The following is a 23,992-nucleotide window of genomic DNA, read 5'->3' on the forward strand; positions in this document are numbered from 1 at the left end:
AGATCATCGCCTCCTCAGTATCTCCAATCAACTCCAATGGCAACAGTGATGTTGTGGTTGGTGTGACTTTGCTTCATAAGGCAAATAAATTATTGGCAAAAAATGCCATCCTTCTCATTTTGTATTTATGAGAAGGCGAGATGATGGGAAGTGCTCTTGGTGAAAAGGAGCTGGGTGTCCTTGATCATGAGGCACTAACAGAATTCATACAGAGCAGTCGGGTACTGGCAAGTGGGACTAGATTGGGTTAGGATATCTGGTCGGCATGGACGGGTTGGACCGAAGGATGTGTTTCCATGCTGTGCATCTCTATGCCTCTATGACTCAGCAAGTAATCAGCAATAAATGAGTAGGAGCGTTCATTACAAAATGAATAAAGTATAAGAGTGAAGACACCGTCCTGCACTTGTGGAGTGTACTTGAGACAGTATTTTCTTTCATTTATAATCAATGATTTCCTTGCCACAGAGAGACGGTGTGATGGAGTTTCACCAGACTAATCCCTGCGGCGATGGTACCATGAGGAGAGTGTGAAGGAAATGAGTGTTTAATCTGTAAACACACAAAAAGAATAAAACGTGATTACATTAACCCTGGAGTGTTATGAATCAACACTCATTATTTCCAAAACTAAACACGAATAGCATTAGATATAACATGTTTTCCATGATATGTGTCTTCACATTTGGACAAATATATAGATAGGAAAGTTTTAGAAGGATATGGATCAAGCGCGGGGTAATGGGCTTAGCATGGATGGACATTTTGATCAGCATGAATCTGTTTGTGCTAATGGGCCTGTCTCAGTCCTGTAGGATTCTATGACTCTATGATAGTTTACAGATCTCTATGGAGCCCCCATGTTGGTTGAGAGAGAGCTCCAGGTTCTGAATGAAGTCTCGCCGTCTGGATGTACAATTGGTGTGTGACCCTGCATTGAACGTCATGTTGTTTACAAATCTGTCATCAGCCACACTCTGATAGTTTTAGCCATTCCCACCAGCTTCTGACCTCCATACAGAACACGAGCCTATCTTCTGTGTCACAAACCAATCCTTCTTTTTTGCTAAAAGCTGTTCATTGGCTCAAGTAGACTCTGTCCTTTATGTTTTTCAGAGGGACAATAAAACGGGGCCAGGCTACGATCAGACACGAAAGAGATTTTCAGAGGCCTTTTATTTATATGTAAACAGATGAACCTACAGGCCAAAGTCGTCATGCTTTAGAAGTGACCTGGATAATGAACGGGGAGTGGGTCAGCTCTTTTAGCTGACCTCGCTGAGTTGAGCTGAGCTGAGCAGTTTTCAGTTGAGTCTTGAACTGGAAAGTTCAACTGGGAGCTGTGTGGAAACGCTCTCTATCTTCTGCCCTTCAGCTTCAACCTGGAAACATGCGTTCCATTATAACATTTTCTCAAGGAAGTTTGATTATTGGAACTATTGTGTGCAATTGGAATAGCATATTTAAGTCTAGCTGGATAGGTTGAATTCTGAAGGGGTTCTTTAGTCTGCTCTTTGTGTTTCATTGTGTAAGTTTGTGAATAACGTTTTTGTCTAATTTAAAATCTAGTAGTCACCCTAGCTAAATTACTCCGGGTAATTTTCATTGGATAATTACCAAAACAAACTGCAAAGTTATGCACTGGGCTGCTTGCTTAAGAATGTTTTGAGTGGTCTCGCCTCGTCTGTAACAGACTGCGGGCATGTTGCTGAATTTTCAACAGCGAGTGGGAGGTGCTAGTGTCTTTATTTTGGTATTAATTTGATTGGGTTGACAAAGCTTAGAATAGTAATAGCTATATCAGTCGCCAAACGTTTCCTGGGTGTGCATGCAGTGATTTTGGAAATTTTACGAATAGTGAATAAGACCAAGTTCCAAGAATTAACGGAGAAGCTGGAATTGGTACTGACTGCTTCTGTGAGGAAAGGAGAGATAATTACAGCAGTAGCTCATCAATTACATTTGCTGGAGAAACCATCAGAATCAGAGATGGCAAGAATTCAGTTGCAAATGAAGCAACTTGAGTTAACGTCGAGAGGTAAGGAAAGGGCGGTCAAAATGAAACATTTGACTTTCGATAAAATGCACAAGTGGGGTGGGGGGGGGGGGGAGGTGGGAAGAGCGCAGCAGAACAGAGAGTAAAAAGAAAGAATGACAACAGGGGAGAGAGAAAGAGAGAGCTTTTGAAGAGCAAAAACTGAAAAAGGACAATCAGTATAAAAAGCTGGAGATAACGGCTGAGGGTGCGCTTAGTTAGGAAGACAGTGAGGATAAGCAAGCCCCTGGTAGTCAGAAGCCTAGTGAGAATTTGTTTGAGTATGTTTAAAGCATTGCCTTAGTTTGATGAGAAGAATTTGATGCCCTTTTCATCTAATTTGAAAAGTAGGCTAAACAAATGCAGTGGCCAGAGGCAATGCGGGTTTTGTTGATCCAAACGAAACTTGTTGGTAGGACTGGTGAGGTATTCACATCCCTGTCGGAGGAGGTATCCTTGGAGTATGAGGAGGTTTAAAAAAACATTTTATCTGCTTAGGCAACCTTTCAGGAATCTCATGAGGGATCCTGGTCATATCTACACTGAGTTTGTAAGGATCACACAGACTAATTTCGATAGTTGGATAAGAGCTTTAAAATTCAAGTAAAGCTCTCATGCCCTTAGAGATTTTAGTACTTGGAGGAATTCAAAAATTCACTGCCTGAAGTAATGCAAACTCAGGTGGAAGAGCAGAGAGCGTAAGCAGCAAGGTTAGCTGCTGAAATGGCTGATGATTATGAACTGGTCTATAAACTTGGTTTGGCTTCCAGAACCAGTTCTGGTCTCTGAGGGACAGAAATTGGAGCAAAGTGATATCCTCACGTGCAAAGGGAAAGGTCGATCACAGTGTAGATCACAAAATTAATTTACCACAGTAATAAAGAAAACTCTGAGATGGACAAAGAAGTTAAAATACTATGGTGTTTTAATTGTAATAAACTGGGCCACACAAAATCACAGTGTTGGTGGGCTGGGAGAAAACCAGATATAGGATAACTAGACAAGCCTGGAAGTTGTGTTAGACTCATAACAAAAAGCATAAGGGAAGGTAGGCAACTGCCTCAGAGTGTACAAAATGCTAAGTGGACGTGCCAAATCTGCAAAATAAAACTTGCATGAAAGGGTAAAGTTTATTCACGTACGCCAGGAGTAATTGGGAAGGAGGTTCCAATATTAATTGACACAGGATCTGATCTTTTCAGTCTGTAATGCTGAGGGTTGAAGCTTTATGGACTCTTGAGAGACTATTGCCTGAAAATGTGCTGGTAACAGGAATTCATAGTGAGGAAGAAAGTGCTCAGTAATGTAAAGTGAGGCTAGAGAGTCCAGAGAAGAGTGGAGAATGTGTGGTAGGAGTACTGGACCCCTAACTCTCAGCTCCAGGAATAAAATTTGTCCTTGCAAATAATATAGCTGATTCACTGGTCGGCGTGCTGCCTACTCTAGTTGACAAGCCAGTGGAGATACAGGCAACTGAAGACCTGGAGAATGTTTATCCAGGAATTTCCCCTGATTGCGTGACCAGAAGTTCATAGATGCATAGGTTTAAGCAGGATAAAGCACAGCTAAGGAAGCTGACGTAGAGTTATCCGAAAGTTTCTTTTTGATCGGACAAGTGGAACAGAGAAGGAACAAGTTGGAAAACATGAACGTATTTTTAGCTCTGCTAAGCTGATTGAATTACAGCAGAAAAATGAGGAGTTACACAAGTTATATCAAAAAATACTTATCAAGAATGAGAATGAATGTATTCCTGTGTGTTATTCCTTAACAAATGATGTCTTAATGTGGATATGGAGATCAGCACACACTGAAACAGATCAGACGTGGACAGAAATTCATCAAATTGTTTTGCCTGTTTGGGTAGAGAAAGGAGGTGCTGCGAGTGCCACATGAGCTACCACCTGGAGATCATTTCGGGGTGAGGACATTACAGGCTGAAATACAAAGATTTTTTCACTGGCCTGGACTACACAAAGATGGAGTTGAATATTGCCAGACATCTCAAACACGTCACACAGGCAGGAATAAAACCTGCAAATTTAATACCTATTCCAGCATTTGAGGAACCTTTCATAAGAGTGCTGATAGATTGTGTAGGTCGCCTATCTGAAACAAAAAGTCGGAATAAGTATTTATTAACAATAATGGATGTGTCGAATGGATTTCCCGAGCAGACCCATTATGCAGCATCTCAGCTAAAAGAGTTGTAGAAAAAAAATACTTATTTTTTAACTAGGTACGGACTACCAATAGAGATCCAGACAGATCAAACCTCACATCCGAACTATTCAAGCAGGTGATGGATAACTTTGGAATAAAGCAATTCAAATCTACTACGTAGTATCCGGAATCACAGTGAGCATGAGCAAGATAGCATCAAACAGTGAAGACCATGTTGAGGGGTTATGGTCAGGATAATCCAGTTGCGATAAGGAAATTCCTTTTGAACTATTTGTTATCAGAGACGCACTGAATGAATCGACCAAATTCAGTCTATTTGAATTAATTTGTTGGCATAAAGTAAAAGGAACATTACCATTGGTTAAGGAGAAATTAATAAGTCAGAATTCAGAGACCACCCATTTGGACGATGTTTCAAATTTTAGGGAACGATTAAATAGAGCTGGAGAGTTGGGTAGACTGCATCTAAAAGGATCACAGCAGACAACGAAACAGGAAGTGGATCAGAAATCACAAATTCGCAATTTTACAATTGGGAATAAGGTATTGGTGTTACTTCCAGTAACAGCTGAGCTTTGAGAAGCAAGTTTTAGTGTACCTTTTCAAATTGGAAAGAAATTGAATGAGGTGAACTACTTGGTACGGACTCCAGACAGAATGAAATCTCATAGAATGTGTCATGTGAATATGCTCAACAGGTATTTTGATAGGGAGAGAAAGCAAGAGGAGAAGGTATTAATGATTACAGCACAGAAGGAAGAAACAAGTTCAGAGGATTCTGAATTGGGCATTTCTATATCAAATTGAACAAGGAGAAAGTTGTCAAAAATTGGGATAAATTACTGAGTTACCTTCCACAAGAAAAACAGAATGACCTGAAAGAGTTATTATGATATCGTGGAGAGATATGCGGAAATAGACTGGGAAATACGAACATAATTGTGCATGATGAAGACACAGGAGATGTTGTTCCGATTAAGCAACATCCTTAAAGGCATTACCCTCAAAAGTTGATACAGATTCAGAAGGAGATAGAGCACACGCTCCAACGTGGCATAATCGAAGTGAGTTACAGTGATTGGAACTCAAGGATAGCCATGGTGCCAAAGCCAGATGTTACCAAGCAGACATGTGTGGACTATCACAAAGTCAACTTCATTGCAAAGACTGATGCATATCCAATTCCATGTTTGAAGATCTGTGTCGGAAAGGTGGGAGAAGCTAATTACATTTCTAAGTTGGACTTGCTCAGAGGCTACTGGCAAGGACCTCTGTCTGAGAGAGCAAGGCAATTTCGGCTTTCATAACGCCAATTGGACTATATCCGTTCAAAGTTGTCGCATTTGGTATGTAAAACGATCTAGTCACATTTCAGAGACTGATAATAAGGTCATTGCCGGAATACCCAACTATATGGTGTACATTGATGACCTGGTGGTTTTTAGTCACTCATGAAAGGAACATTTACAGCATTTAGCGGACTTGTTTGATTGACTTCAGAAGGCAGGCTTGTTGGTAAACCTAGCTAAAAGTGAATTTGAGAAAGCCTAAGTTACATTCCTGGGTCACGTTATTGGACATGGACCAATGGCCCCATGAGATACAAAAACAAAAGTAGTTCGGGAATGTTCCACACCGTCGACAAAAAGAAATATGCAATACTACGGTTCCTGGGATTGACTGGATTTTACTGAAAGTTTGTGCTAAACTTTACGCAGTGTCAAGGGCAAGAACTCTCAGTGGACAGAGGACTGTCAAGAGACATTTTACAGCCTAAAAACTGTGTTAACACTGCACCAGTATTAGCTACACTAGATTATACGAAGCCTTTCAAGGTGGCTATCAATGCCAGTGATGTGGGTGTCGGTCCGGTGTTCCTGCAGGAGGATTATGAGGGAATAGAAAGACCCATCGGGTGTTTTTCTGGGAAGTCGAACGTTCATCAACAGAAATGTTCAATGGTGGAGAAAAAGACTTTAAACTTGGTGTTGGCATTACACCATAATTGTGTTTATATTACCAGCAATGCATCTGAGACAATCGCATACACTGATCACAACACATCGACATTTGTGGAAAAAAAAAGACAAAAATGCCAGACTGTTTAGATGGAGCTTGTTGTTGCAGCCATTCAATCTGACCATTGTGCATGTGGCAGGTCGCGAAAACTTGAAAGCTGATGAGTTATTCAGACTCGAATGAAATACTGAGGTGTTCGGTGGTGGGTGTACTGCGGCCTGAATTTGCATGGGTTTGTACATATTTGAATGTTTACAATTAGTATAGTGTATATGTCCGTTTTGAGACCACTAACTGGGTTTGGAAGGGTTAAAAATGCAGCCACCTTTTAGCATTGATGGTTCTTTTTTTAAGGGGGGGAGAGAGACATGTCACAAAGCAAGTCCCTTTTTTTGTCTAAAAGCTGTTCCTTGGCTCAAGAAGACTCTGTCCTATGTTTTTTTCAGAGGTACAATAAAACTGGGCCAAGCTCCGATCAGTCTGGTTTGGTGCAGAGATGAAAAGTATTTTCAGAGGCCTTTTGTTTATATGGAAGCAGATGAGACTTCAGGCCAAAGTGGTCATGATTTATAAGTGACCAGTATAATGAACTGAGAGTGGTGAGCTATTTTAGCTGAACTAGCTGAGCTGAGCAGTTTTCAGTTTAGTTTTGAACTGAGAAGTTTAACTGGGAGCTGTGTGGAAACTCTCTCTCTTTTCTGACCTTCAACTTCAACCTGGAAATTTGTGCTCCATTTATACTTGTTTTTATTGGGAGTTTGCTTATTGGGACAGTTGTGTATATTCGGAATAGCATAATTAAGTCTAGCTGAATAGGTTGGATTCTGTCGTGATGCTTTATTCTGTTCTTGGTGTTTCATTGTGTAATTTTATGTATAAAGATTTTGTATGGTTTAAAATCTAGTAGTCAACCTAGCTAAATTACTCTCGGTAATTTTCATTGTACACTTACCGAAACAAGTTGCAAAGGTATGCTCTGGGCTGCCTCCTTAAAAGTGTTTTGAGTAGTCGAGCCGAGTTCATAACATCTCGGAGATGGAAGATGCCTCCTTGGGACTTGGCACAAACCAATCACTTTCCCTCCTCATGATCAGCAAACCATGTTAACATAGTACGTGTGTACCATTAGCAATGGAGCCAGGAGGAACAACATGGAGCAGTCCGTCTGTGCAGTCTATGCCTCATTGGTTTGCCGTGTTGCACCAACAATTACATCCTCCTATTTCAGTGTAACAGTTCGGAGGGGCTGAATGGTCTCTTCTATTCATGTGGCAGTGTCTCGCGGAACTGAATTTCTTCCTCCTAGCCCGAAGGCAGAGGTTCAAGGACCTCAGTGGGCAACCCGTTGCTCCTGCCTACCAGCGTGTTGTGCTGACGAGACTCTATCTTCCTGAGTTATAGGACACAAACAGAAGACTGGAAGAACATAGCAAGCCAGGCAGCATCATGAGCTGGGAAAGTCAACATTTCAGGTATAACCGTTCTTCAGAACTGGGTTGGGGGGGGGGGGGGTAAGGGGAGCTGCAGATAAAGAGGGAAGGGAGTGGTTGCGGTGGGGAGATCAGGGAGATGGTGAGTTACGGCTATGTGGACACAATGGTGGGTGCAACATGTTTGGGAAATGGGAGGGATGAATTCGGTTGGGAGCTGAAGGGTAGGGTAGTTAGGTGGAATGGAAAATCTCCCAGTCACTTCCTATTTCAATTCTCTTTCCCAATCCCTTTCCGACATAGTCATCCTTGTCCTCCTCCATTGCCACAATGAACCAAACCATAATCTGGAGGAATAAGATCTCATCTGTCACCTGTGCAGCCTACACCCCGGGGACTGAACATTGAATTCTCCAATTTCAATTAACCTCCCTTCCAATCCCCCGACTTCCTTCCCAAGCCGTCCCCTCCCTTCCATTCCTCTGAGCAATCTTTTGTCCAGCGACTAACTAGATTCAGCCCTCCCATCAACAACTCGCTGATACCCTTTATCTGTGTTCACTTATCCCCACCTCGGCACTCTGCCTTCTCCTCCCTCACCCGCTATTTTATCTGGATAACCCCTGACTCCCATCCAAAGTCCTGACAAAGGGTTATATCCAAGGCGTTCACTTCTCAAAGTCTTGATGCTGCCTTGCTTATTCTGTTCTTCCAGCTTCCTGCGTGTGTATTTTGGATTCCAGCACCTGCTTTTATTTTAAATTGTCTTCTAGTGTAACAGGTAGGAGTGAGTGAACGCATTGCCCCTCTTGTTATCCAGTAGATCTGATGGGTTGAATGGCTTTTTATATTACTGTGAAACCAGCTAGAGTTGTTGAAGGTGTTCCTCTTTCTTTTAACGGTGGAAATGTTTAGTGTCCAGCAGTGCTTTTGATTAATGTTACCTATACATTAACAGCACAGGCTTGAATGTTGTCCAGATTTAATACTTTAGTACCTTAGGAGGTGACGCATTGTTCTGAACATTGTATAATCTTCAAAGAACATCTCCACCTCTGATGGTATGACAGAGGGAAAGACATTGATAAGCAGCTAAGGTGTTTGTGTCTCTGTGTCACAACGCTACACCAAACAGCCTCATCACAAATAGGAAAAACCTCTCTTCAGAATCAGACGTCCATGTATCAGTTTTTCCTAAAATTTGGGAGGACAGTGACCACATTGTTCAAATAAGCCCTGTTCTATCATTTTGCTCTTTACCATTTTAACTGATTTTCCAATGTCATTAGAAGTGATATCAGAGTAACCTCCCTTGCATCAAAGTAATATTTGACTGATGTAGCATCATCAATCCTCAGCAAACTGTGGTTAACGGGAATCGGAGGAAATTCTGTGCTGGTAATTTCCTCAATGAACAATGACACCTTCCCCAGAGCTATTGGGAATGACAAATAAGCTCTGCCTTTGCTAGTGCCTTCTAAAAACATGGATCGATTTGTCTTATTAATAACATCATTTGTTTCACAGTTTGGTCTAAAGTCTCAGAAAACGAACACCTTGATGGTTGAGTGTCACCCCAATGAAATCAGAGCATTACAATAAGATAATGATTCTGATTATTTTCAATCAGTTACTTTCTGAGGACTGATCGTGCGATGTCAGTGCCACTGAGATCAACATTTTGTCTATCCAACAGCATCACATCACATTGGCTCAAAGCTGCGCTGTTCCACAATTCTACTTCATTCTCCAGCTCATTTGCCATGCTCGCCAGATATACGACGCCCACAAGATGGAATAACTTAGAGATGCCTATGAGCCTCTGGAACCTGCCACCCCACCCATGCCCTGCGCTGTGAGTCCATCCCCTCCCTCAAGCCCACTTCCTGTCGTGTATTCACCATCCCTCCTAACCTTCCACGCTCTAATGCTGAATGTTCTGTACTCAGCAAAGGTCTCAGCTTTATCCCTCTGTGCCCCCACTTTAATGAATTTCAGGATCGACATAATGTTGAACCTCTCTTCCACCGTCCTCTGCTCGGTGTCTATTTCTTTGGGCAAGAGTCCACTCCCCATCCCACAACCCTCAACCCCCCCCCCCCCCCCCCCCCGCCAGCTCCAACACTCTCCCTCCACCTGGACCCATTCCTCTGGTGTTTACTTTGACTCAACCTGTTCTTTGAGAACTTCCAATGTGACACTGGTTGTTTTAATTTCTCTGCATTCCCCTCAACATATCCAACCTATCACTCTCTGAACAGACTGTATGCTGTATGCTTCGATCCAACCCAGACTGTGTTATTGAGCCTGTGCCGATAAGGTTGGTGCTACTGTAGTCTGGTGGACTTACCTCTCCATTTCAGAGGCTGAGTGCCAGCTCTCAGATACCTCCACATATCACCTGCTGGCCCATAACCCTGCCATGGCACATCAGGCCATTTTATTAACTAAATCTGACAACATTTCACCTGGAGATTCCCACCCACTCGCCCCCACCTAACAGTCCCGAAGCTGATGGTCCTCTCATAGGAGAGCTCGATTTTATGTCCTCCTGTAAATTCACAAACAGAATTGCATGGGCACACCCATTGATTCTGCCTGCTTTTGCCATACAAAGGGGGTGAATGGATGCACACGTGGACCCAAGTTATAACTGTTCCTTCATGGGGTACGTAGACCATTCCTTGTTACAGTTCTTTCTATCCCCCATCCACAACTGTTTATCCGATACATAGATAATATCATATCTCCTCCTCCTCTCTCTTAACCGGAATTGGAAAAGTTCATTGTTTCCAATTTACACTCCTCCCTCACTTTCACCTGGTCTATCTCTGACACTTCCCTTTCTTTGCGACATCTCTGCTTCTATTTCTGGGGATAAGCAGGTCACTGATATCCAGTATTAAGCCACCGACTCCCACAGCTACCTGGAGTATACATCCTCACACCCTGTTTCGTGCAAAGACTCCATTCCATTCCCCCAGTACCTCCCACTCAAATGTATTGCTTCTGATGATTTCAACTTCAAAAGTGTGGCCTCTGAAATGTCCACCTTCTCCCTCAACCGAGAATTCCCAGTACTTTTGTCGACAGGGCTCTCAACCAGTTCTGACCCACCTCCTGCACTTCTACCCTCACCCTCTCTCCTCCTTCCTGCAAGAGTGATATAGTTCTCCCTGTTCTTACCTACCATCCCACCAGCATTCACATGCAGAAGATCATCAGTCTGCATTTCCCCCACCTCCAGTGAGATGCCACCACCAGAAACATATTTGCCTCCGTATCCGCCTTCTGAAGTGACCATTTCCTCCAGGACACCCATGTCCGCTCGTTATTCACTGCCCACACCTCCCCCCACCTCCCCCACCCCCAACCACGGGTCCACTTCACTTTCCCCTGCCGGAGGTGGTACACTTTCCCATTTACCTCCTCCCTCCTCACTATCCAAGGGCCCAAACATACGTCCCAGGTGAAGCAGTATCCAACCAACATTTCCCACAATCCGGTCTACTGCATTCCCTGCTCACATTGTGGTCTGCTCTACATTGGGGAAACTAAAGGTAGACTGGGTGAACACTTCACAGTATATCCAAGCTGTAACTATGCAAAAGACTCTGATTTTCCAGTTGCCTGCCAGTTTAATACCCCATCCTGTTCCCTGGCCAATATCCCTGTGGCAGGCTTGCTGCAGTGTTCCAGGACATTTCAACGCAAGCTGGAAGAACAACACCTCATTTTCCGTGGGCGGACCTTGCAGCCATTCTGACTCAAAATAGTATTCAATAATTTTAGGGACTGAACTCCTCAATGCCCCCTACCCATACCACCAGACCTAGTACTGACTTAGCCTTCCACTACTCAACCCCTAGCTACTGACAGTCTCCCTTAACAGCTATTCAGCGTCTTTTGTATATAAATCAACACTTTCAGGGCTACCATCCGATCTGAGGAAGGGCCACTGAACTAAAAACTTTATTTCTGATTTCTCTGCACAGAGGCACTCAGACTCGAAACGTCAGCTCTTTTCCATCCTTACAGATGCTGCCAGACCTGCTGAGATTTTCCAGCTTTTTTTTTCCTTTGGTTACAAATTACACGAGATTCAACTGAGATAGCACCTTTGCTTGTATCGTTCAAATCAGTCAATTTGTCACAGTTCAGAAAAAAAGATCGATAGAGGGAAACTCAGCAGGTCTGGCACTCTCTGAGAAGAGATACTCAGAATTACCCTTTGATTCCAATATGACTTTTTCAGAACAGTGTCACATCATATTCGATATGTTAACTTTGTTTCTCTCTGCAGATACTTCCTCATATGTTGTGCTTCTCCACCATGTTTTTTATTTGTGTTTCATGTTTCAGTATCACTATATTTCATGTTTCTTGGCAGGGTTACATGCTGAATTTAGTTATATATGGACAATGTAGTCCTTTCCTGTTCCTATTATAGTTGGTGTGTCTGGGACACCTGTGTTACGACCGAAATCTGTTTCTTCTTTAAGATTCAAAGTAAAAAATGATATTTTTCTGAATATCCTGTAAATCTCAGGAACTCCAGTTTGTTTGAAAAGACATTTCAGAGGCAGCTGAAATTTCATGAGATAGCAGGAATAAATTATTGATGATGGAGCACTCTGTGTCCTTCGTTGAACTAGCTTGTCTACCCACTCTCTCCTAATGTAGGTCTTGATTATATATCACAGAATTATTTACAGGAAACGTGGGGGAAACTCAGCCCATTGTCTCTTCAAGCTTGAAACGATTATATCTCTACTGTTAGTCTCCTGTATTGTCCCCATAGCCCTCCACACTTTGTTTTTATTGTCTGCTTTTAATTTTAAGTATCCTGCCGGATATGAACAATATGATCAATCTCAAACAAAAACAAAAACAAAACAGAACTTAGAGGGCAAGCTCGGCAGGTCTTGCAGTATCTGTGAAGAGAAATCAAAGTTAATGTTTCAGGTCCAGTCACCCTACTCAATCTGTATTCTCAATGATTAAATGGTGTGCATATAAAATATAGTTCACTCTATCACATTTAAAATGATCCTGTTCAGTTCACATTGTCATTCAGCATTGCATCTCTCAAATGTTGCCTGTTTGCTTGATCTGCATTAGATTTAATTATGTCTGACACAAAGTGTGATGATGACTGGGGAATAACATTGTACGCCCCATGCAGTCTCCATAGCCACTATCCCCATTATGTCTTATCTCCCAGCCAATGTAATGTTCGTTCGAACCTGATTCATTAATTAATAAGATTAAATGAATATGTTCATTGTAATTATCACTTTTGGTTTTGGGCTGAGGCCAAAATGCGTAAGAAATACGGTTTACAGCAAATAAAACTGCATTTAGAATTTTGTCAATTTGTATAAATAAATTACTAAAGCATATTCCCTCTGGAAGTTCCAAAGTTGCCTTATTAGAGCAGTGAGAGGAACATTCAGAGAAGTCCACACTTCCTGTATATCTTCAGGACAACTCTGCCCAGTGACAGTGTGTTGGCTGGCGTTTGTTTCCGTGGAGGAGAGATCAGCACAGTAACAACATCCTGGTTGTGTTTCTTTTGCGGGGTGGGGGGATTTGTGGAGAGATGGTGACAGCATAATAAACGGACAACAGAGCAGAATCATCTAGCCTACGAAATGATAACATCCATCATTCTCCCTCAGAACTGACTTCATTCGAGCAATTTGTGATGGGAGATTTGACAAATAGCCAGCAATGTCAACATGTAGTCCAGTCCAGTAATATTGTGAACTGAATGTGCTGGATTGAAAGCTGGGAGTGGTTGCTTAGTGACTATGATTAATGTCAGTCTCCACGCAATGTAACTGTGTCATTGGAGGGTTTCCCTCTTCTATTGGTGAAGGGCTTCATTCAGTGCACTATCCCACTGTAGTAGTAAATGCACCAATTCCAAACAGTAACAGAGATCAACAGCTACCTAGACAGAGAGAGGAAAGATCTGAATCTGAGAATAACGGACTGGAACATTACAACAATGGAGAGGAGGTTTTTCTTGTGTCTTTTCAAGTTTTCCCCATGTTGCGAATTTCTTCCATATCGGATATCAGCAGTGCTGATGATTATTCTGGGAGGGATGGAGGGTGTGCTACTAACCTAATCTCGCTATTGTTGGTGTTCTCTACTTGTGTTCATTCATTAATCCCATAAACAAGTTTGAACTTCGTTGCAATTTCTGTTATCTATATTTGTCAGAGAAAGAAACTATTGTCTACAGTTTCCATTGCAGTCTCCATTCATTATCCATGGATTGCAGGCCACACCCTCACAAACATCTGAGAACAAAACTGCGCAAAACCTCGAGATCCCTTTTTGTCCTGAACTGATTTATGTCTTCTGATCTCTCTGTCACCAAACCTGTCCACTACCAGCTCCTGATGTCCCCAATCTTCATTTCTGTGTCAGTGCTGTTGCTGAACAATCCATTGCCTACACGTTGGTAAAATTCAGACTCAATGTTTCAAGCTCTCTTCTGACCACTTGTCTGATTACAAATATTTCAATCATAAAATTGTTCTTGTCATGGACGTTACTTCATGATTAGGACAATATATGAATGTAGGAATATCACTGGGTGTAATTCAGGAGCAAAGCTTATTAAATCAAAGATATTGTTTCAAGTGATTTGTTTCAATTCCAACACAGCTGATGACAGAACTTCAATAACACTGATATGAGTTGGAATAAAAGTGAATTTCACAAAAACAACCATAAAAGCAACATTTTGTCTGAAAGCCTTGCTGTTTCACTGATCACCTTCGGTAAAGAAATCTAATGTTATTACCCGGTCTGGGGTTAAGTGAAACTTCAGCCCCATGACAATGTGGTTACCTTTATACTGGCTTGTGGAATGGCCTCAGAGTCAGGGCAATTAGTGATGGTCACCAAATGCTGCCCTTGGCCGAGATGTTAACATCCCACGAAATAACAAAATTGAAGGTGAAATCAAATAAAGGATAATGCTGAAAATCTGAAATTATACAAGGCAATGCAAAGAAACGAACAGAAAGTGCTGGGGAACTTTCCTGAACAGAAATCAGCTGGAAAGGGGTGTGATTAATACCGTTGACAGGGAAGTCTGCTTTGAAGGGGAGGAGGACTCAATAAAGAAAGAGAGATAAAGAATTAAAAGAGCAAACAAAGAGAATGATGATCAGCGGGGTTGGAAATCAAATGTGTGATTTCACCTCATTTATTTTTCGCCATTCCCATCTTCCTGAATATCATGCCCATGTAAATACAGGTATTCCCCGCTTTTCAAAAGGTTGCTTTTCACCACTTCCCTTTCCGAATGACCTACATTAGGACCTTGTTTCGCTGACCAAAAGAAATATGAAGAGAATTTTCACTTTTAAGAAGAAAGGCGAATTTTTTCCCATATAAATTCATGGTACTGCACTTTAAAACCATATCAGCTGGCAAACGGTTTCTTTCAGATAGCGAGGGAAACCTGTATTTGTCTAAAATCATGTTTTAAGTGATTTGAATCCCCCTGTCAGTATTCCCTGAGTGTGGACATTTCTTATATTTGTTAACGGGATATGGGTATCTCTGACTGGGCCAGCATTAGTTCATTTTCACAGTTGCCCTTGAGAAGATCTTGAGCCACTGCAGTCCACGTGATTGATTTGATTTATTTTAGTCAAATGTACAATGGAAAGGTTTGTTTTGCGAGTAGTGCAGGCATATGATAGTAAACATAAAAAAAAAGATGGTCGGGTACTTACACAGAGTGAGGCATACGTGGTTACAGCTTCACAGGAGGTGAGAAAAGCAAAATCGACATGAGGAAGATTAATATTATTTGAAATGTTAGAGATGTCAATTCATCAGTCTAATTATAGCAGGGAAGGAAGTGTTCCTGAGCATGCTGATCCATATTTTCAAGCCTTTGTGTCTCCTCCCTGTTGGAAGAGGTTGTAGGAGATCATTACCGGTTTGGGAGAGATTTTTGATGTTGCCAGCCTTTCTGCGACAATGACAAGTATAAATGACGGAAGGTGGTCTTCCGTGATGGGCTGGGCTGTGCACACAACAGTCTGTAGTTTCTTATGGTCCTGGGCAGAGCAGTTACCATGTCAGACCATTATGCACGTGAATAGAATGTTTTCAATTGCCAGTGAACGGAACATTGGGAGACGGGTTGTTCGAAAATAGTTAGATGTAACAATTGGCTGTTAAATGGATATCCAAGTTCTGGTTGCTGTTTTGACAACAATTGAAATTTAACCGATAATTTTAATTTATGTCCTCGATATCAAAGCCCAGTTGAGTTCATTGTATCGCCAACATCGAACCAATGAGCCATCACCTGTTTCAAACGAATAGAGAAGCCATCACCATCACAACGAGGCAGAAGGAGACAGAAACGAAGGGAAGGAGAGAGAGAACACAGCGAGGGAAACAGATGGACAGTCAGTCGAAGAGAGAAAGGAAACAAAACAACGAAACAAACCGTCACATGGACAGGGAGCAGGGAAGATAGTAGGTTCAGGGAAAGAAACAGAAGACAGGGAAAAGGAAAACGGAGTGAAACAGACAGTGTGAGAGACACAGTGAGAGACAAAGGACACGGGGAACTGGGGATGGGGTCACAGGGAAGTGGGGGGAATGGGTGAAGCTGGGGGTGAGGACCAGAGAGACCTGGGAGTGAGCACTGGAGGGAGCTGGAAGGAGGGAGGTGAGGATTTATTTTGACCTGTCACAAGAGGTCCAGGCAGATCATATTAAGCAAAGGATGTACAGAACGATGGGTGTAAAACATGTCTGAGAGGCATATAGGTTACACTGCACAGCGCATGGGCTAGGCGAGATCAACATGAACAAGATCAACATTATCGAAGATTAGAGAGTCCATTCGTCAGTCTAACAACAGTCAGGAAGAAGCTGTTACTGAACCAGCTGCTCTGTGTATTCAAGCCTCTGTATCTTTTAGCCTCATTGAAGAGTTTATGGGAGTTATTTACTGGCATGTGATGGGCCGAACATTTAGTAATGTTAGAACAAAGAACATTCGAGTACAGGAACAGGCCATTCTGCAGTCAAAGCCTGCGCCGATCCAGATCCTCTGTCTAATTCCGTCGCCTATGTTCTCAGGGTCTTTATCCCTTTGTTCCCTGCCTATTCATGTATCTTTCTGGGAACATCTTAAATGGAGCACCACAGGTCACAGTTCTCCATTTTGAGAAACTGCCTTCCTCTAGTACGCTCTGCACCCTGTTGCCCAGCCAGTTCTTTATCCATGTAGCTATCACACCCTGGATACCATGTGACTTCACTTTCTCCATAAGCCGACCATGGGAAAACATATTAAATGCCTTCCTGAAATCCACATACATGACATCTACAGCCCCTCCCTCATCAATCAACTTTGTCACTTCCTCAAAGAATTCTATTAAATTGGTAAGACATGACCTTCCCTGCACTTAACCATTTTGCCTATCACTGATAAGGCCTTTTTAATCCAAATGAGAAAAGACCCTATCCCTCAGTATCTTCTCTAGCAGCTCCCTTACCCCTGATAACAGGCTCACTGGTCTATAATTAACTGCATTATTCATGCTACCCGAATTAAACAACAACTTCACAGTCCTCCAGGATCTCAGTTGTGTTCAAGGATGCTACAAAGATATCTGTTAATGCTCCAACTATTTCTCTCCCCCTTTATTCAGTAATCTGGGATAGCGGTGGAGCTACGTGAAAAGGAAGAAGGTAGCTTACATAAGGTGGAGGAAGCTAGGGTCAAGCTCAGCTCTAGAGGATTACAGGCAGGCGAGGAAGGAGCTAAAAAATGGTCTTAGGACATCCAGGAGAGGGCAAGAGAAAGGCTTGGCAGAACGGATTAGGGAGAACATAAAGGCATTTTATACTCATGTGAGGAATAAGGAAATGGTCAAAGAAAGAGTAGGGCCGATCAGGGATAGCATAGAGAACTTGTGTGTGGAGTCCAAGGAGGTAGGGGAAGCCCTCAATGAGTTTTTTTGCTTCTGTCATTACGAAAGAAACGAACTTTGTAGTGAATGAAACCATTGAAGAGCAGGTGTGCGTGCTGGAATGGATAGAGATAGAGGAAGCTGATGTGATGAAAATTTTGTCAAACATTAAGATTGACAAGTCGCCAGGCCCGGACCAGATTTGTCCTCGGCTGCTTTGGGAAACGAGAAATGCAATTGCTTCGCCACTTGCGAAGATCTTTTCATCTTCGCTCTCCGCTGGAGTCGTACCTGAGGACTGGAGAGAGGCAAATACAATTCCTCTCTTCAAGAAAGGAAATAGGGAAATCCCAGGCAATTACAGACCAGTAAGTCTCACGTCTGTCTTCTGCAAGGTGTTCGAAAGGATTCTGAGGGATAGGATTTATGACCATCTGGAAGAGCATGGCTTGATTAAATGCCGTCAACACGGCTTTGTGAGAGGCAGGTCATGCCTCACAAACCTTATCGAGTTCTTTGAGGATGTGACTAGAAAAGTTGATGAGGGTCGAGCTGTGGATGTGGTGTATATGGGGTTCAGCAAGGAATTTGACAAGATTCCCCCTGGTAGGCTCATCCAGAAGGTCAGGAGGAATGGGATACAGGGGAACTTAACTGTCTGGATACAGAATTGATTGGCCAACAGAAGACAGCGAGAGGTAGGAGAAGGGAAATATTCTGCCTGGAAGTCAATGGTGAGTGCTCTCTGTTCTTGGGCCTCTAATGTTTATAATTTTTATTAATGACTTGGATGAGGGGATTGAAGGATGGGTCTGCAATTTTGCAGACGGCACAAAAGTTGGAGGTGTCATTGACAGTATAGAGGGCTGTTGTAGTCTGCAGCGGGACATTGACAGGATGCAGAGATGGGTTGAGAGGTGGCAGGTGGAGTTCAACCTGTTCAAATGCGAGGTGATGCATTTTGGAAGGTCGATTTTGAAAACTGAGTACAGGATTAAGGATAGGAACAGAGGGATATTGGTGAGCAGGTACATAGATCCCTTAAAATGGCCACTCAAGTGGACAGGGTTGTTCAGAAAGCATATGGTGTTTTGGTTTTCATTAACAGGGGGATTGAGTTTAAGAGTCGTGAGATCTTGTTGCAGCTCTATAAAACTTTGGTTAGACCACACTTGGAATACTGCGTCCAGTTCTTGTCGCCCTATTATCGGAAAGATGTGGATGCTTTGGAGAGGGTTCAGAGGTTTACCAGGATGCTGCCTGGACTGGAGGGCTTATCTTATGAAGAGAGGTTGACTGAGCTCGGACTATTTTCATTGGAGAAAAGGAGGAGAAGAGGGGACCTAATTGAGGTATACAAGATAATGAGAGGCATAGATAGAGTCGATAGCCAGAGACTATTTCCCAGGTCAGAAATGACTAACACGAGGGGTCATAGTTTTAAGCTGGTTGGAGGAAAGTATAGAGGGAATGCCAGAGGCGGGTTCTTTACACAGAGAGTTGTGAGAGCATGGAACGCGTTGCCAGCAGCAGTTGTGGAAGCAAGGTCATTTTGGACATTTAAGAGACTGCTGGACATGCATACGGTCACAGAAATTTGAGGGTGCGTTTATGAAGATCAATTTCGGTGCAACATCGTGGGCTGAAGGACCTGTTCTGTGCTGTACTGTTATATGTTCTATGTTTAATGTTCTAGATGTTGGCAGCCTTTCTGCGGCAATGAGCCGTGTATATAGAGTCAATGGTTTGGAGATTGCCTATGACCTCAACCTATTGTAGTTTCTTATGGTGCTGGGCAGAGCATTGCCGTATGAAGTCGTGACGCATCCAGACAATGTTGTATATGTCGAAGTAGTGCATGCTGAACTTCCTGAGCCTCCTGAGGAAGAAGAGGCGTTGTTAAACTTCCTTGACTGTCACATTTATGGAGAAAACCAGGGTATGTTGTCAGTTATTGTCACTCTGAGGGAGTTGATGCTCTGCAGTCCCTCAACCATTGATGTAGATGACGGTGTGTTCCTCTCCTTTCTTTCTGAAGTCAATGATCAGTTCCTTACTATTGCCGAATTTGAGAGTGAGGTTATTATCAATACACCATGCCACTAAGCCCTCGATCTCCTTTCTGTATTCTGACTCATCGTTGTTTGATATCCCTTCAGATTTGGTGATGTCATCAGCGAACTTGTAGCTGGCGTTCTTTGGAATTTGACAACACAGCTGCGTGTGCACAGGGCATACAGTAGGGGGCTGAGGACACATCCATGGGAGTACAGGAGTACAGTAGGGAGCTGAGGACACAACTATGGGAGTACAGGGTGTACAGTAGGGGGCTGAGGACACAGTTATGTGAGTACAGGGAGTACAATAGCGGGCTGAGGACACAACCATGGGAGTACAGGGAGTACAGTAGGGTACTGAGGGCACAGACATGTGTGTACAAGAAGTACAGTCGGGGGCTGAGGGCAGAGCCGTGGATGTACAGGGAGTACAGTAGGGGGCTGAGGGCACAGCCATGTGTGTACAAGAAGTACAGTAGGGGGCTAATGGCAGAGCCGTGGATATATAGGGAGTACAGAAGGGGGCTGAGGACACTGCTGTGGATGCACGGGGAGTACAATAGGGGGCAGAGAACACATTCTCCAGGAGTTCCAATGTTGCGTTTTATTATGGAAAATGTGCAGATACCTATCTTCACAGATTGTGGTCTGTGTGTCTGAAACCAGGGTATCCAGTTGAAGAGGGTGGAGCCGTGATCAAGGTCACGGAGTATTGAGATAAGTCTGGAGGGGATAATGATGTTGAAGGTGGAGCTGTAGTCAATGACCAGAAGTCTGGTGTAGGCATCCTTGTTGTCCAGATGTTCCATGGATGAGGGCAGGGCAGGTATATGGCATCCGTTGTGGACCCGTTACATCAGTCGGCACATTATAGGACAGCAGGTCAGGCTGGGAGACTGAAGGTGGTGTGGGCCAAAGCACTTCATATTTATTGAGGTCAGAGCCACTGGGCGGGAGTCATGAACGAATATTGCATGTGCTTTCTCACTTACAAGGATGATGGTGGCCTTATTGAAGCAGGTTGGGATTTCGGCTTCAGGAGGATGAGGTTGAAGTTGTTTGTAAATACCTCTGCCAGTTGGTCCTCACAGGATCTGAGTGTTCAGCGGGGAACACTCTCCAGGCCTGTCGCTTTCCTTGACTTGACCTGCAGGAAGCCTGATCATGTCTGCAGTGGTGACAGGGGGCACAGGTACATCCGAGGCTGTCAGGGCAGTTTTCATGCTGACAGTCATTCATCATAGACATTCCCTCCACCACCTCTCTCCGTCATCATCAACACACAGTGACATTGGTTGTTGTGAGCAGCACACAGTTAGTGTTGAGACAGGGTGACATAATTAGAATGAGATTGTGCGCCAACAAGTCCTTTGTCGCCATCACGGGGTAATTCACAACAATTCGGGGGCAGGGTGTTCTCCTACTGGGTATCAGTGGTGCAGGGAGTGAAGATGTTACAGGTATAATTCCAGTCAATTCACTGCTTGAACTTGAATGGAGTCAACCACCTTCAGTGCTGTGCCTTTTCAATGGTGGACAGTTCTTAGGGAGTCAGGAAGTGCCATTCACATGAACCACCTGACCAAAGGACCTGAGGGCATTTTTGCTAAGTTTGGAGATGATACAATGATGGTTGGATGAGCAGGCGATATTCATGAAGTGAGGAGGCTGCAGAAAAGCTTGGACAGTTTAGGACCGTGGGCAAAAACGTGGTTGATGGAATACAATGTGGGATCGTGTGAGATTATGCACTTTGGTAGGCGGACTAGAGGCAGACACTATTTTCTAATAGGATCCATGAAATCTGAAGCACAAAAAGAATTTTGAAGCACTCGTCCTCTGTTACGGTTATTGTGCAGTTCAGTTGGCAGTTAGGAAAGCAAATGCAATGTTAGCATTCATTTCAAGGGACCTAGAATACAAGAGAGGAGACATGCCGCTGAGAATGTCATGGGCAATGGTCAGACAGCATTTGGAATATTGGGAATTATTTTGGGCACTATCTCTGGGGCAAAATCAGCTGGTGTTAGAGGTGATCCATCCTGGGGATGGTGGCATGTCATGAGCGGCAGTGTGTGTACTCGATGGAATTTAGAAGAATGGGAGGCGAGGCATCTGATAGACACTGATTGATTACTGCAAAGATTGAGACAGTGTGCAGAAGATATATCCAGTAGTCATAGAGACTATGACAAAATTGCACAGTTTTACAGAGAAGGAATGGGCTGAATGGCCTCAATCTATCGTGGTCTATTATTCAGTGCAGAATTGTAAGTCTCTGAGCAGCTCTTGTAACACTTGTATTTGTATGTTGATTTGACTTCACGTTCTGTTCAATGGTAACCCCTGTGATATGGACGATGGGAGGATTCAGTGTCGGCCAGTAGTCTATTAAACGTTGAATGTACACAGCTTTCTGTGAGTCTCATCTGGCGGGAGTACATAGTCTCAAATGATTGCCATTTTCAGTTTGTTATTTTCGAAGGATCGATCCTGTTTCGCCAGTATTGATGAATTTAACAAAACAGATGCAATTTATCACAGCACACAGCAATTATAAGTCATCGATCACTGAACACCCTTCTAATAACAGAAACGTTGATAATGTTCTGTAGAAGAAACACTGATTTCCTGTTCATGCTCAAATCAGATAACCTGTCCCATCGAGAAGCTCAACTTGGAACTATTGTTAAAAAATCTTTTTTTGGATGCGGACATCGCTGGATGGGCCCATTTCTTGTCCACCCCTCATTGCCTCCCTGAGAAAGTGGTACTGAGCTGCCTTCTTGAACCGCTGCTGTCCACCTGCTGTGTGTTGACTCACAATGCTATGAAGGAGGGAATTCCAGGATTTTTACCAGTAACAGTGAAGGAACGGCAATATATTTCCACATCAGGATGTTGATTGGTTTGGAAGGGAATTTATAGGTGGTGGCATTCCCATAAGTATGCTGGCCTCGTCATTTTAGATGTAAGTGTTCGTAGGCTTGGAAGATGCTGTCTGAGGGTCTTTGGGGAATTTCTGCACTGTGTCTTGTAGATAGTACACTTCTGCAACTGAGCGACGGTGGTGGAGGGAGTGAATGCTTGTGGATGTGATGCCAAGGAAATGGACTGTTTTGTCCTGGATGTTGTCAAGCTTCTTTAGTCTTGTTGGGTCTACTCTCATTCAGGCAAGTGGGAGAATTCCAACTCATTCCTGACTTGTGCCTTTTAGATGATCGACAGGCCTTAGGAAGTCAGGAGGTGAGTTACTCGCGCATTATTCCTAGCCTCTGATCTGCTCTTAACATTTATGTGGTGAGTCGGGTTGAGTTTCTAATCAATTATAATCCCCAGGATATTGATAGTGGGGAACTGAGTGATGATAATGCTGCAAATACTAAGTTGTTATATTGTTTCTTATTGGTGATGGTCATTGTCTGGCATCTGTCAGCCCAAGCATGGAGAGGGACAGACCTTGTTGCATTCTGTCATGGACTGCTTCCGTATCTGCATTTGTGAATGGCGCTGAACATTGTGCAGTCATTGTCGAATATCCCCACGTCTGACATTATGATGTAAGGAACGTCATTGATGCAGCAGCTGAAGATGCTTGGATCTAGGATTCATCTGGAGAGTCACTAAAGATGTTGTCTTGTGTGGTGATGAAATGTCTGATAATGAAACTTCCAGTTCAGCGAGCAAACCTACATCCATTTAATCCTGAGGGACTACTGCAGAAATGTTCTGGAGCTGAGATGACTGATTTCCAACAATAATGACCATCTTCCCATCTGACAGGTATGACTACAATAATGGAGTATTTGCCCGCAATATCGTTCTTGCTCGGGTTCTGTGATGCCACATTTGAAATAATGTTGCCCTGATGTCAAGGGCGGGAATTCAGCTCCTTTTTCTATGTTTGAACCAAGACTATAATGAGGTCAGGAGCTGAGTGTTCCTGGTGGAACTCAAACTGGATGTCACTGAGCAGGTTATTGCTGAGCAGGTGCTGGCTTGATAGCACTGCTGATGTCCCCTTCCATCACTTTACTGATAATGGGGAGTAGACCGATGACGTGGTATTTGGCCGGGTTGACTTTGTCCTGCTTTTTTTATGTACAGAACACACTTGAGCAGTTTTTCTTTCCCCCATTGTTGGTTTGTAACCATACTAGAACAGCTCGGCTAAGGAAGCGGGAAGTTCTGGAGCACAAGTCTTCAGGACTATAGTCAGCATGTTATCAGTGCCCATAGCCTTTGCAGTATCCAATTCCTTCAACAGTTTCCTGATATCAGTCAATTGAATTTGCTGAA

This window comes from Chiloscyllium plagiosum, unplaced genomic scaffold (genome assembly GCF_037043375.1).
Source record: "Chiloscyllium plagiosum isolate Xiang-an unplaced genomic scaffold, Cpla_swu_hap1 HiC_scaffold_13, whole genome shotgun sequence".
NCBI classification, from domain to species: Eukaryota; Metazoa; Chordata; class Chondrichthyes; order Orectolobiformes; family Hemiscylliidae; genus Chiloscyllium; species Chiloscyllium plagiosum.